The sequence below is a fragment of the Echinops telfairi genome, unplaced genomic scaffold (assembly GCF_000313985.2).
Source record: "Echinops telfairi isolate 266 unplaced genomic scaffold, ASM31398v2 ScPeMD7_7410;HRSCAF=8448, whole genome shotgun sequence".
Classification (NCBI taxonomy): Eukaryota; Metazoa; Chordata; class Mammalia; order Afrosoricida; family Tenrecidae; genus Echinops; species Echinops telfairi.
This window is the reverse complement of record NW_022111310.1, coordinates 538,024-552,011: the sequence shown is the minus strand read 5'-3', so window position 1 is coordinate 552,011 and position 13,988 is coordinate 538,024.

Below are 13,988 nucleotides of genomic sequence, written 5' to 3'. Positions count from 1 at the left end.
GCCGGGCCTGTGCTTCCCTCACAGTCACTATATGTTTGAGCTCATCACTGCTTCTGTGTCAATCCATCTCTTTGAGGGTCTTCCTCTTCTTCAGTGAGCATGACGATCCTTCTCCAGGGACTGGTGTCTCCTGATAACACGGCCTCAGCGCATGGCACGGTCTCAACATCCTACTTCTAAGGAGCATGCAGGCTCTACTTTGTCCAAAGGAGATTTGTACGTTCTTCTGGAAATCCATAGCGTATGCAATATTGCCTGTCCTATGAGGTCATTGAAAATAGCACGGCTTGGGTCAGGGGTGACTCAGTTCTCAAAGTGAGAGCTTTGCTTTTTAACCTTGTAAAGAGATCTTTTGCAACACGTTGTAATAAATCATCGAATAAGTAAACATATAAATACATTCCGACACGACCCTTTAAAGCAAGAATGATCGTCCCCATTTTACAGTGGGGGAACCAAGGCCCAGAGAGGTTAAGGACTTTGCTCACATTGCCCAGCCACAAACAGGCAGGGCAGGACGGGTGCCTTCTGTGCAGGAGCCAGGCCTCCACGCTCTTAGCCACTGTGCTATGGGGAGGGCTCAGGAGCAGGCAGCCCTGGCCTCCCGTTCTGCAGAAGGTTCGTGTCTGTAGCAGGGCCGGACAGTATCTGCACCCATGACCTCAACTCCCTCTCCTACTCGGACCCCTGTGCTTCCATCTCTGCTCACCCTGTTCCCTTCTCTTCCCTCTCTCTCTTCTCAGAGCGCCCGGGCCTACTATGGCCATAGCCATGGAGGGTCCTGGAAAGCCAGGGAGGCCTTCAGGGGGACGTTTCAGAATGCACACAGAGTCTTGCTGAAAATGGTAGCAATCTAGAATCCCAACCAGGTGATTCATTTCGTCCAGGTGAGGTGGGGAAACAGAGGCAAATAGCTCAACGTATTGGTGATTTTTTAAAGCGTTTCTTCCATAGAAAAGAAACAAACAAATTAAGAAGGGAAAAAATATTTAAAGCCAGGTCCTGAATGTGAAGATGAAAATATTTGGAAAACCCAAAGAAATAGATATCATCATGATAATTGGAAACTGGCTTCCGCCCTTTATAGCAAATCCTGATGAGATGCATCCTGAAGTGTAAACAGATTTTAACAATAAACTTATTGAACCATATACAATTATTTCTGGAGAGAAATGGATGAGCGGTTGGTTAGACAAATGGAAGAGGTTTGAATGATTCTTAACACTCTGATCTGGCAAAATGGTCCTTGGAAATTAATGGAACAAAAAATTATGCCGGGGAAGAGAAGCATCATCAGGAGAAAGCACTAAACATAGGAACCATGAAATGAAAACGCATTCTTATGAATAAGAGAATTAATGAAATGAATATAAGAAAAGGTCAAGTTGGGGAGAATATAAGATGGGCCGCAGCTCCACAAAGCCCGAAAATTGACTGTGGCACTTGAAGCTCAGGACTTTGGAAGTACAACGGCCCTGAGAAACCACCCAGGCCACAGCCTTCTTCCGTAGACCAGGAGCCCTAGGCCCAGAGAGGATGTGTGACGTGCCCAAGACCACACAGCAAGGCGGTGCCCGTCTTCATGCTGCATTCATCCCTGCCACACCCCCATCCAGGGGGCGGTGCCTCCCCCTGCTAAAACTGCGTTTAGTAGCAGATGCTACCCTTGAGAGGGGCCTGGTAGGCAGAGCACAGGACTAGAACTGGCTTGACAGCCTCCATGCAGAGAACCCAAGTCCTCAAGCCAGGGAGACCTGGGTTCAAATCCTGACTCTACCATCTGCCAGCTCTAAGTCACTCGGCCTTTCTGAGTCTTGATCTTCTCATCAGTCGAACAGGGCTGAGAAAGAGCTAAATGATCGTTAGGGTAAAGCACCTACTGCACAGTGGGGATTTAATAAATGGTGCCGATTTTCTAGACATGACAGGGTTTAATTGTGTTGAAATGTTAAGAACCCCACCACCACCAAAAACACCAACGGCAATAAAACATCATGACAGAATAAGAAATTTAGCAGAGGAAAAAAATCTGAAATGAAATATGGTCCCCCAAATAGATCTATATACATATATTTATATGTTAAGTATTAAAGTAGCAGATGCATATTGGGCCTCTACTCAAATACTCCCTCAATGCAAGAACACTTTGTTCTAATAACCTGGCATTCTGTGATGCTCACCTTCCCTACACAATCACTGAAGACAAATGGGTGCATAAGCAAATGTGGTGAGGAAAGCTGATGGTGCCTGGCTATCAAAAGATATAGCATCTGGGGTCTTAAAGGCTTGAAGATAAACAAGCGGCCATCTAGCTCAGAAGCAACAAAGTCCACATGGACGAAGCACACCAGTCTGTGTGACCACAAAGTGTCGAAGGGATCAGGTATCAGGCATCAAAGACCCAGAACAAAAAAGTATATCAATGTGAATGAGGGGGAGTGCAGAGTGGAGACCCAAAGCCCATCTGTAGACAATTTGACATCCCCTTACAGAAGGGTCACAAGGAAGAAATGAGCCAGTCAGGGTGCAGTATAGCACTGATGAAACATACAACTTTCCTCATTATCATGACCGCAATTAACAATATGGCTAGACCAGAGTATGTACATGGGTACAGATAAAAGCTGGAAACACAGGGAATCCTGGACAGATAAACCCCTCAGGGCCAATAATGAGAGTAGTGATACCATAAGGGGAAGGGGAAGGTGGGGGAAGAAAGGGGGAACCGATCACAATGATCTACATACAACCCCTTCCCTGGGGGATGGACAATAGAAAAGTGGGTGAAGGGAACATCATCAGTGTAAGACATGAAAAAATAATAATAATTTATAAATTATCAAGGGTTCGGGAGAGAGGGAGGGTGGAAGAGGGAGGGGAAAAAATAAGGGGCTGGAACATTAAAAAAAAAAATGAGGGGCTGATACCAAAGGCTCAAGTAGAAAGAAAACATTTTGACAACGATGATGGCAACATATGTACAAATATGCTTGACACAATGGATAGATATATGGATTGTGATAAGAGCTGTACAAGCCCCAGTAAAATGATAAAAAGAAAAAGGAAATATGGTCCCCAGACATTATATCTTTCCTGAGATAAGGGACTCACAGTTGTGGGCACTGCCTGGGGAAGTGCGGGCATCTGGTTCTAGAAATGCTTGGGGGAATTAGCACTACCCTACCCCAGGTCTCATCCCTCAGGGTCTGGAGGCCAGGCTCCCTCTGCAGAGGCTGCCCCTCATAGCCGTGGTACCCACTTTCTGGAGAAGGAGCTTCTGTGTCAGGGCCCCCCACTTGTCTAGGAGCCATTGTCTGAGGGGGGCTGAGGAGGAGGTTCCACTTCCCACCACCAGAGACACCAGGGGGGCACTGACCTCCCGAGGCTGATTGAGGAGCTGTTTGTTGTCCTTGAGGAGCTGTTTGTTGTCCGAAGGCTGTGTTGTGTGGAGGGAGCCTGGGGTTTTGCAGAGATCATGTTTGATAATGTCCTGGGGGCTCCTGAGTTCCGGAGGTTCCCTGAAATGACTATGCAGAAGGTTCCCTGAGCACTATTGTTTTCAAGAGAGATGAGGAGATTCACCTGGTTAAGAACTAAGTCTGAGTCTGTTCCTTAAAGAAGCCAAAGGGTAGTTATAGAATTATTTTCATGGAAATAGTACTAGGAAGAGCTTAATAGCTCAATAAACTTCTCAGCTGAAAACTCCACACAGCCAAGGCCTAGGAACTTGCCCAATGAGCTGACCAGACCACTCAGCCACCATTCTCTAGATCTTCCTGAGAAGCTGCCTGGTTTGCCTGAATTAACCGAACAGCAACGACAGCCCGGGTCAGACTCTGCCAGCTCCATGAGCCCTCCTCTAGCCCCCATTACTCCAGATTGAGTACTCTCCATTCAGAGTTAAGGAACTGAAAGTCAAGAGGCAGCACTCAAGGTCAGTCTTCCTCCACCTCCCATGTCCCCAGCACCGAGCTCATTACCTGGCACTTGGCTAAGCTCAGAAGCATTCGTGAAATTTAATTAAATGGAACAATGATAGGAAATGTCAGACTCAGCCAAACAAACTGAGAGGTCAAATTTTCCAGCAGTTGCTTGTTGTTTAAATACCTCTCATTCTTTCTAAGAGTCCCTGGGTTCTTGCAAATGGTTAATGCACTCAACTGCGATCCCAGTGACTGGTGGGTGGAGTCCATCTACTTTGATCTATGTTTTACAAAACCAGCCCTTAGAAATACAATTCTATGGGATAAAGGATCAGTTCTACTCTGACACACATGAGATCACGATGCATCGGAATCCACTTGATCACAACTGATGTCAGCGTTATTCCTCCAAAGGGCGGTGGTTCCGTGGTGGCATTCTCACCATCTTTATAGAAGACCTGGGTTTGACTCCTGGCCAATGCCCCTCCTGTGTAGTCACCACGCATCTATCAGTGGGGCTTCCATGTTGCTAGGATGCTAAACAAGTTCAAGTGGAGTCTCAGACTAAGACAGACTAGGAAGAATGGCCTGGCCATGGACTTCTGAAAGTCAGCCAAGATGGGTTACAAGGGTTCAACGGACGGTGCAGGACCAGGCAGGATTCAATACCTTGTGTATGGACAGGGTTGCTATGAGTCAGGAGTCAGCTGGATGGCAACCAATAGCAGCATTCTTCTTAAGGAAATCCTAAGTATTTTATACCAAGGGACTGAAAGGAATGGGTACAGAACTCATCTATAATCTCCGTTCTTCCACCAAATAAAGACACACATACATCTTATTCACCCAGAATCCTACGATGGTGCACTGTTCTGTTCACTCACAACGTGTGAGTCACAAACAAAGGTTTCAACCCCAGCAAAAGGACAGTCAACAAACAATGTTCTCAGAGTCTCCTTGAAGCGTAGCTACCGTCACTCCTGAAGCTAGGATTCCCAAGATGCACTTGCATAGTTTGTCCACTGCCCAACTCAACTCATAGTGACCCTCCAGGGCAGGGGAGAACCACTCCCTGGGGTTTCTGAGCCCCTAACTCTTTATGGGAGTAGAAAACCTCACCTTTCTTCCATGGAGCAGTTGGTGGTTTTGAACTGCTGACCTTGTGATTAGCAGGCCAACATGTGATCCACTACACCACCGGGGCTCTGCCCAACTAGGGGTCACCATTGACATCAGTCTATGCAAATGGCTCTCCATGGATTGTGTAGCGTGCAGGCTGTGTGGGTGTGAAGCAGTTCTGTCCCCGTTCATCTCATTAAGAGAAGCATTTCCAATAAAATGTCTTTGTTTATCCAATAACCATTTATCAAAATGTACAGAGCATCCCATTAGTTCTATGAAGTTTGCTTAGTAATAGTGGAAATGATAACTCAATGAAGAAGAATATTTTTTTAAATACTTACAAGCTTATGGTCACAGGAAATAAGAGGATCCAATTTATATACATCCTTTTGTTGCAGAGAAGTAGGATAGAGAAATCAATAAAAGACTTTCAAGCATAAAAACACATTATATTGGGATAAAATTCTGTGAGGGAAGTGGATTGGAAATATAATTTCCAACTGTTAAATAAGAGCTCATTTGTGTATTTTTTTAGAGGATGGTAGTGGGATAAATTGCACTGATGTTTATAGTGGATTGGATGCATTTCAAAGCATGAAACCAGGTTTTATTTTAGCATGCTTAGCTATTTCTAATACAACAAATATTATGACCTCTCTTGTTATGCAGATTATAAAAACTTTAGATGTCAACTTTAAACTGTTGAAGAAATAACAGAGATTTCGGTTATGTTTAATGGTTTAATGTGAGAATAAAAGGTTACCCCCATGGACATAACGAACCAGTCTCAGCGGCAGACACACGCACGCTTTCCACGGCAGCACGCACAGCCCTTTGCCCCTTGGCTCCCTAGTTCAGGCTCAAGGGAACGGACATTGCCACGTGGGAAGGATAACTTTGGCTACCAAACCAGCTTGGTCTGGCTCTCTGCTGGCATCCTCTCCTGCCCATGGACTTGGGTCTTCTGTTATGTGGTCTTCACTAAATGCCCACCTCCCTTTGGGTCCAAACAATCTCCCTAGCTGGATGATCAAGACCAACCAGGCCTCTTCCCACCACACCCTAAGGGACTGAGGTGGGGTGCAGGGCTCTGGCTTCTTCTCCCGCACGGTGTGCTGACACCATGGCTGGCATATTTTACATTCCCTCTGGGCAGGCCCCACCTGGTGACAAGGCCAAGCATAGGGGACCTTGCTTTTCCCAATGAAAGGGTAGCAAACAAAGCTTGCAACCAATATGAATGTGTAAATAAGCTTTTTCAGAATACAGATAAGATAGCCAAAGGGCTACTGAGAATAGTTCATTCATTTTAAAATGTAGTTCCACATGTATTTAAAGTCACATGCTAAAGAGAAGATGAACACATCTTCTATTTGTGCCACCGGGCAGCACAAATGGTCTACCCTCCTCTATTAGCTTAAAAGTTGCCGGTTCAAAACCACACAGCGACACCATGGGAAGAAAGACCTGGCGGTCTGCTTCGGTGAAGATTAAACCAAGAGCCAAACTCACTGCCATCAAATCAGTGCCGACTCCGAGACTGTAGCTATTTATGGGAGCTTTCCCATAGAGCTCCTGGGGTCTTGAACTGCCGACCATGCGGATTGCAGCCCAACACGTGACCACTACACCCCCAGGGCTCCTTCTGGCTCGGGAAAGCCAGTGGAGCAGATCTGCTCCCCCTGAGCAGTGCGTGGGGTCACTGTGAGGAAAACGGACTCCTTGACAGGGAGTCTTCATAGAAGACCTGTCGATGTTGTAATAGTAGATTAATAACAATTAATGTGTTAATTATAAAGACTTACAATCATGAGAAGTCTATTTAATAACCTGGTTATCGTCCACATCCACATTTAATTCATGAAACAATTGTGTTGGTTCCCTTCACACACGTCTGACCCAGGCGTCTGTCATCACTGAAGTCACTTCTTAAATCATCAGACACAGCTTCCCGAAGCCCTCGCTTCCCCTCCATCTAAGTCATTTCGCATGTGGGATGCTGGCTGTCACTGGAAATTATACTCCGAGTCCCAAGTACCCATTCTCTATTCATGAGCTCGGCAAAGTAACCACTTAGTGTATGTATTGTTTTTTAAAGAGATCTTTAAAAGGCTTGTTTACAACATGCAACACTTGCAATTATAAGGGAAAATGGCTAAATGTATGTTTAGTGTTCTTGTCCCCATTTTTGCTCCATTAAGTGACCTTTGAAAGCATTTGCAATATAGCGTTAATTGAAGTTGTTTGGGGCTAAGAGGCCCTCCCCAAATAGTGATTTTCGTTCAAAGTTAAGTGATTGGGATTGAGTCTTGTAAAACGAGAGACTTGTAAGGATAAGGTTCATCCCTCTTTGCAGGGAGATCAGGGCGAGTGGATTAGTACGAAGGACAGTTAGATGTCAGGGTTTCTGGTTACATTTAAGGCCCTCGGCTGAGGTGGGGAACCTCAGTGCCGTTCGTTGGAATCCTCCCCCCTCCACTGACCCATTGCCATCCTGGGTTTCCGTGTAGGGGGAGAGAGACCCATAGCAAGAGCTGGAATCCCTCTCTAGACTCAAACCAAGGAAAGAAAGCCAAGTTCATTCCGTGCTTCCTCCTGACAAACAACTGACTGGAACCTTCCCACAGCGGTCCTGTTCCAGGGTGTAAGGTGTTAACCAACACACGGCTGGGAAGAGACTGACTCTGGACTTTCTTCAGAAACATGACTTACAGAGGCGTGAGAAGTTGATCCACAAGTTATCTACCAAGCTGTTACAAAATTCTGGCCCCTGATTTTAATCCTTGATCTTCCACTTAAACAGTTTGCACTCAACTACTAATTGAAAGATTGGCAGGTTGGATTGCCCAGTGGCACCATGCAAGAAAGACCTGGTGGTCTGTTTCTATAAAGAGGACAGACACCCTACAGAGCAGTTCCAAAATGCAGTACCTGGGGTGGCCGTAAGTAGTCAGAATTGACCGAACAGGTCCCCCACCTACTAGACAAATCCAAGTGCCCATTGCCACCGAGCCGAGCCAACTCCCGGTGACCTCCCAGTAGAACCGCATTGCATAGGGGCTAAAGCAGGTTCCCAGGTCTTTCTTCCGTGGTGCCTCTGGGTGGAATCAAACCACCAACCTTTCAGTGAGCCTCTGCATGCATTCACTGTTTGCAACACCCAGGGACTGCAGTACTCTACACCTCGTTGAAAATGACTTCATCTCTGAGCTTACTTTTCCTCATCTGTGAAATGGGGTGATAATGCCCAGCTGCCAGTGTCGGGGGAGGATTACAATAAGCGTCGTCAAGCTGCTAGCCTAACACCTGGTCCGTCATAAGCACCACCTCTGTGACTCTGGAGACCCTGGACTCGAGCTCTGAGGGAAGAGAACACAATCATCAAAAACAAGAAAACTGGAACCACTGCTTCTTGAGAGGACCCAGCTTTTCCTGGTCAGCTAATGGCCATCTGTTTATCTTTACACATGTGAACTGAAGACAGGAGATGGACTTCAATAAATAAAGCGGCTGCCCACCCAGACGCAGGGCCCATGATTCTAGCAGGGGGGTCCGCAGGTGACAAGCATCTCAAAACTCACGTGTGTGGCTTCGCTTATCACAAAAATGATACAGTTCACTATACAGAGCCAAAATAAATTAGCAGCCAACTCTAATTCCCATGGGTAACTTTAGTTATTATTCTCATGCACAGCCTTCCAATTGTGTGTTGACTTTTGGTTTTGTGTTGTATTTGTTTGCTTGCTTGCTTTTCCTCTCTTAATGACAAACATAGGACCATTCTCTCCATAGGGTTTTGTAACCTGCTTTTCAGACTTAACACCCTGTGAACATAGTTAATAACCATGCTTATTATTACCCATCATTTTAATGACCACACAATACTCTCTGAACAGTGGTCCCGCGTCTCTTGTAAGCCAATCTCTTTTCTGGGGGTTTTGGAGTTGTCTCTCTTTTCCCCACTACAGTCATGCCACTTCAGCTTTCCCAGGGCATAAAGCACTTGCTCCCCTCGCTGCAGTAAGTCTCATGAACCTGGAAGGGGGTGTGTGTTAGTCTGGGCGGACTAGAGAAACAAATCCATGAACACATAAGAAAGACATTTATAGACAAGAGCAATTGAATATTGAGAAAACATCCCAGCCCAGTCCAGATCAAGTCCATAAGTCCGATATGAGCCCAGATGTCCGAAACCAATCTATAAAGTCCTCTTCAGACTCACGAAAAACATGCAGTGATGCTGAATGTAGAAGATCACAGGCCAGTGGGTAGAAAGTCCTTGGATCCAGTGGCATTGGAAACATCTCAGTGCTGGCAGGGGTCTCTGCATGGTTTCTCCAGAGTGGGTCCATGTGGCTTCACCAACTTAGGACACTAGCGTAGTTTCATGTGTCTTGTCAGCTGCAATGTCTCCCAGGGAGTGAGCAGAGAGAGCCCCACCTCCAAGGAGGAAATACCAGATTTCCCAGGATTCTCAGGAGAAGCCCATGCCCACACAGAAGCCTCATTGACTATGATCCGATTGACAGACTAGACTCCACCCCTTCACTCGTAATCCTCTCCAATTGACAATTATATAACTACCACAGAGGGCAGTGCAGTCATTTATGTTCTCCATTTGGCAAATAAGAAAACCGAGGCTCAAAGAACAAAAAATCATATCATTGTGTGCTCACCTCCATGATATGATCGCTGAAGACAAATGGGTGCATAAGCAAATGTGGCAAAGAAAGCTGAAGGTGCCCGGCTATCAAAAGGTATAGCATCTGGGGTCTTAAAGGCTTGAAGGTAAACAAGCGGCCATCTAGCTCAGAAGCAACAAAGCCCACATGGAAGAAGCACACCAGCCTGTGCGATCATGAGGTGTCGAAGGGATCAGGTATAAGGCAGCATCAGAACAAAAAATTTTACCATAGTGAATGATGGGAGGAGGGTGGAGGGGAGACCCAAAGCCCATTAGTAGACCACTGGAGATCCCCTTGCAGAGGGGTCTCGGGGAGGAGACAAGCCAGACAGGGTGTGATGTAGCAACGATGAAAAATACAACTTTCCTCTAGTTCCTAAATGCTTCCTCCCTCCCTCCCCATCTCCACTATCATGACACGAATTCTACCTTGCAAGTCTGGCTAGACCAGAGGATGTACACTGGTACAGATAGGAACTGGAAACACAGGGAATTCAGAGCAGATGATCCCTTCAGGATCAGTGGTGTGAGTGGCGATACTGGGAGGGTACAGAGAGAGTGGGTTGGAAAGGGGGGGACCGATTACAAGGATCTATATGTGACCTCCTCCCTGGGGGACGGACAACAGAAAAGTGGGTGAAGGAAGACGTCGGACAGAGCAAGGTATGACAAAATAATAATTTATAAATTATCAAGGGCTCATGGGAGGGAGGAGTGAGGAAGGGGGGGAATGAGGACCTGATGCCAGGGGCTTAAGTGGAGAGCAAATGTTTTGAGAATGATGAGGGCAATGAAGGTACAAATGTGCTTTACACAATTGATGTATGTTTGATTGTGATAAGAGTCGTAGTATGAGCCCCTAATAAAACGATTTAAAAAAAAAAGAAAAGAAAACCGAGGCTCATGAAGGAAACGTGGCTTGCTCAATGCCGCTCAGTAAAAGGCAGAATAGTTGCCAATCTATGTCTTCTCTGCCTCCAATCCAGGCAGCTCCTCCTCTTCTTCTTCTTCCTTTGTAGTGTTGTTGGCAATGTGCACAACAAAACATACACACATCCAAAAATAGAAGCGCCCTATGACCCAGCAGCCCCTGCCCCCTTGGTATATATCCTAGAGAAATAAGACCCACCACACAAATATGTGTGTGTGTCTTTGTGTTAATCCAGATTGACTAAAGAAACAAATTCCGTGAAACTCATATATGTGTAAGAAAGAGCTTTATATCAAGAAGTCATTGAATATCAGGGAAACATCCCAGCCCAGTCCAATTCAAGTCCAAAACTAAGTCCCTCTTCAGACTCACACAGCCACGTGCAATGATGAAAGAAAGTCACAGGCTGGTGGGTGAAAGTCTTGCAGATGCAGTGGCATGGGCTGCATCACAGAGCTCAAACAGGTCTCCCCATGGCGCATCAACAGGAAGGTGAAGGTAGAGAGAGGAAGTTCCCAGGATCCTCCTTATGAGAAGACCACGCCCACCAGGAGGTACCATCAGGCTGTGACCTAATTGACAGTCTAGACTCCACCTGTATCTTCTTACAGGTGCCATATTGGCACACAAAATGTAACTATATACACACACACACACACACATGCATATATATATATATATATACACACACATTTTTATGTATGTATAAACATATATATACGTGTGTGTGTGTACATCCATGTTCATCACAGCACTATTCATAGTAGCAAAAAGATGGAAAAAACCTAAATGCCTATTGTGGCAGTTACAAAATCAGTCAACTTGCAAAGGGGTGGAGTCTAGCCTGTCAATCAGGTCATAGCCAATGAGGTCTCTGTGTGGGCATGGCCTTCTCCTGAGAATTCTGGAAGCTCCTGTCTTCCTCCCTAGAGGTCAGACACATGGAGCTATGCTGATGCAGCCAGAGCCTTGGAGCTGGAGGAGCCACATGGAGACCCACACCAGCGCTGAGATGCTTCCACCACCACTGGATCCACAAGACTTCCCACCCACTGGCCTGTGATCTTCTACATTCAGCGTCATTGTATGTGTTTCGTGAGTCTGATGAGGACTTTATAGATTGGTATTGGACATATGGGATAATATCAGACTTATGGACTTGATCTGGACTGGACTGGGATGTTTTCTTAATATACAATTACTCTTTGATATAAAGCTCTTTCTTCTACACACGAGTGTCTATGAATTTATTTCTCTAGTCCACCCGGACTAACAGCTCACCAAGGGAAGAATGGACGAACAAACTAGAGAACATACACAAAATGGGATACACACGTGCAGTGTTAAAGATAACATGGAGCCCGCGGCACACCTCTTCACAGGGATGAACCTAGAGATACTGTGTGAGTAAAACCACGCACTGCCATTGAGTGCATTTCAACTCATAGCCTTCCTCTAGGTCAGAGGAGACTTGCTCTCTAAGGCTTCTGAGGCTATAAATCTTCATCAGAACAGACGACCTTCTCCTTCTCCTGAGGAGCAGCTAGTGGAATTGAACTGCTGACCTTTTGGTTAAACCGCCCAATGCATAACTCCCTATACTACCAAGGCACAAAAAGGCAAATGGCTTGTGAGAACATTATTGTAAAAAGTCAAGGAAATGTCTTCACTACAAGAAATATGGATAGTTACCAGGAGGGGGAGGGCAACAGCGAATGAGTTGCTGCGATCACCTCGATACTGACTCACAGGAGCCCCATAGCTCAGGGTAGCATCTCCCCCTTTGGGGGTCTGGAACTGGAGAGGACCACTGCCTCATCTTTCTCCCTTGGGGCAACTGGTGGATTTAAACTGCTGACCCCACCAGTAATCCACTATACCAGGGCTCCTCATCCACCACAGACGAGTCTATCAGGGGCAGTAGCACTCGGGAAGTATGTGTGTTTTAGAATGAGCAACCATGGGAGATGAAAGGGCAGCCTTCACTCAAAGACAACATTCAGAAGAGGTGGAAAAGGAGAAACAGAAACAGAGAGGAAATGGGATGTTACAATGGCTGCTGCATTGGGGGCATTGCAATCAATGGCATGAAACAGGGGTTCTCAACCTTCCTGATGCCATGACCCTTTAATCCAGTTCCTCATGTGGTGGTGACCCCCAGCCATCAGAAATATGTGTTTTCCAATGGTCTTAGGCGATCCCTGTGAAAGGGTCGTTGGACCCCCAAAGGGGTCGTGACCCACAGGTTGAGAAGCGCTGGCATAAACCAAAATGTGTATAAAATGTTTGATGGAAAACATTTGCTCTATAAATCCTCACTCTATTCACTACAAAAGGTTAATAAATCCCATTTTCACATTACCCCTATGAGACTTGCGGGCAAGAAGAACCATTTGAACGTGCAACTAAGGCTGGTAAGGAATAAACTGTCTAAATTAAAATTTTTTAAAAGGTTAATAAATAAAGAGAACATATACCCATCCAAAATTTCTACATGCATAATTCGATGAAATTGATTTCATTTTTCAAGTTATAAAACTGTTCTCACGAATAGTAATTCCTCCTCCCTAAGCTTCCTATATAACCTCCAAGACCCTGCTGTCTACTTGATCCCATGTAGATCGTTCTTGGAAAGAGCACAATGCTCAAGACAGATGTTCTTTTATTTTATTAGATAATTTATAAACATATATCTGGAATGCAAAATAAGAGTTCAGAATAAGTCCATGCAGCTCTCAAAGCAAAATAAGGCTTCATGGCGATGGCAAAGGGGTCCTGGGGGCTGGAGAAAGTTACCCTCACCAGACCCAGCACAGCTGGAGGGTAAGAACCACATGGGCTCGCTAGTCTTTTTGTTACTCAACATCTACCACAGCACTGGCTAAAGAGCGAGGTCACTGTTTATGGAACGAATGTATAAATCATAACGGCCTACTGGTGCAATTCAAACCTAGTAAAGAAAACCTCTTTGATTTAGGATAAAAAAAGAGCACAATTGGTCTAAAAACTTGGCCTAAATCTAGTTATATTTCCTAATCTTAACCCTGTTAAAGACTTTCAAATGTCTTTTTTTTAAGTATAACTATTTTTTTCCAAAGAAATTCTACATGGAACTCCAATCCATAATTAAAATAAAGTTGTCAGTGGTTAGACTGAGGTAGTTCAGGTTTATTGTGCCAACCTGACCGATAAACACATGTGGGGTTAATTGAAGGACGGAGGGATAAATGGCCCAGTGAGCCTCACCTTTCTAGTTCTCGGGTCTCTTGCTTTCTGATGGTCGGATCAGGGTGCAGCTGCCTTAGCCAGTTCCCTGCTTCAGCTGGCA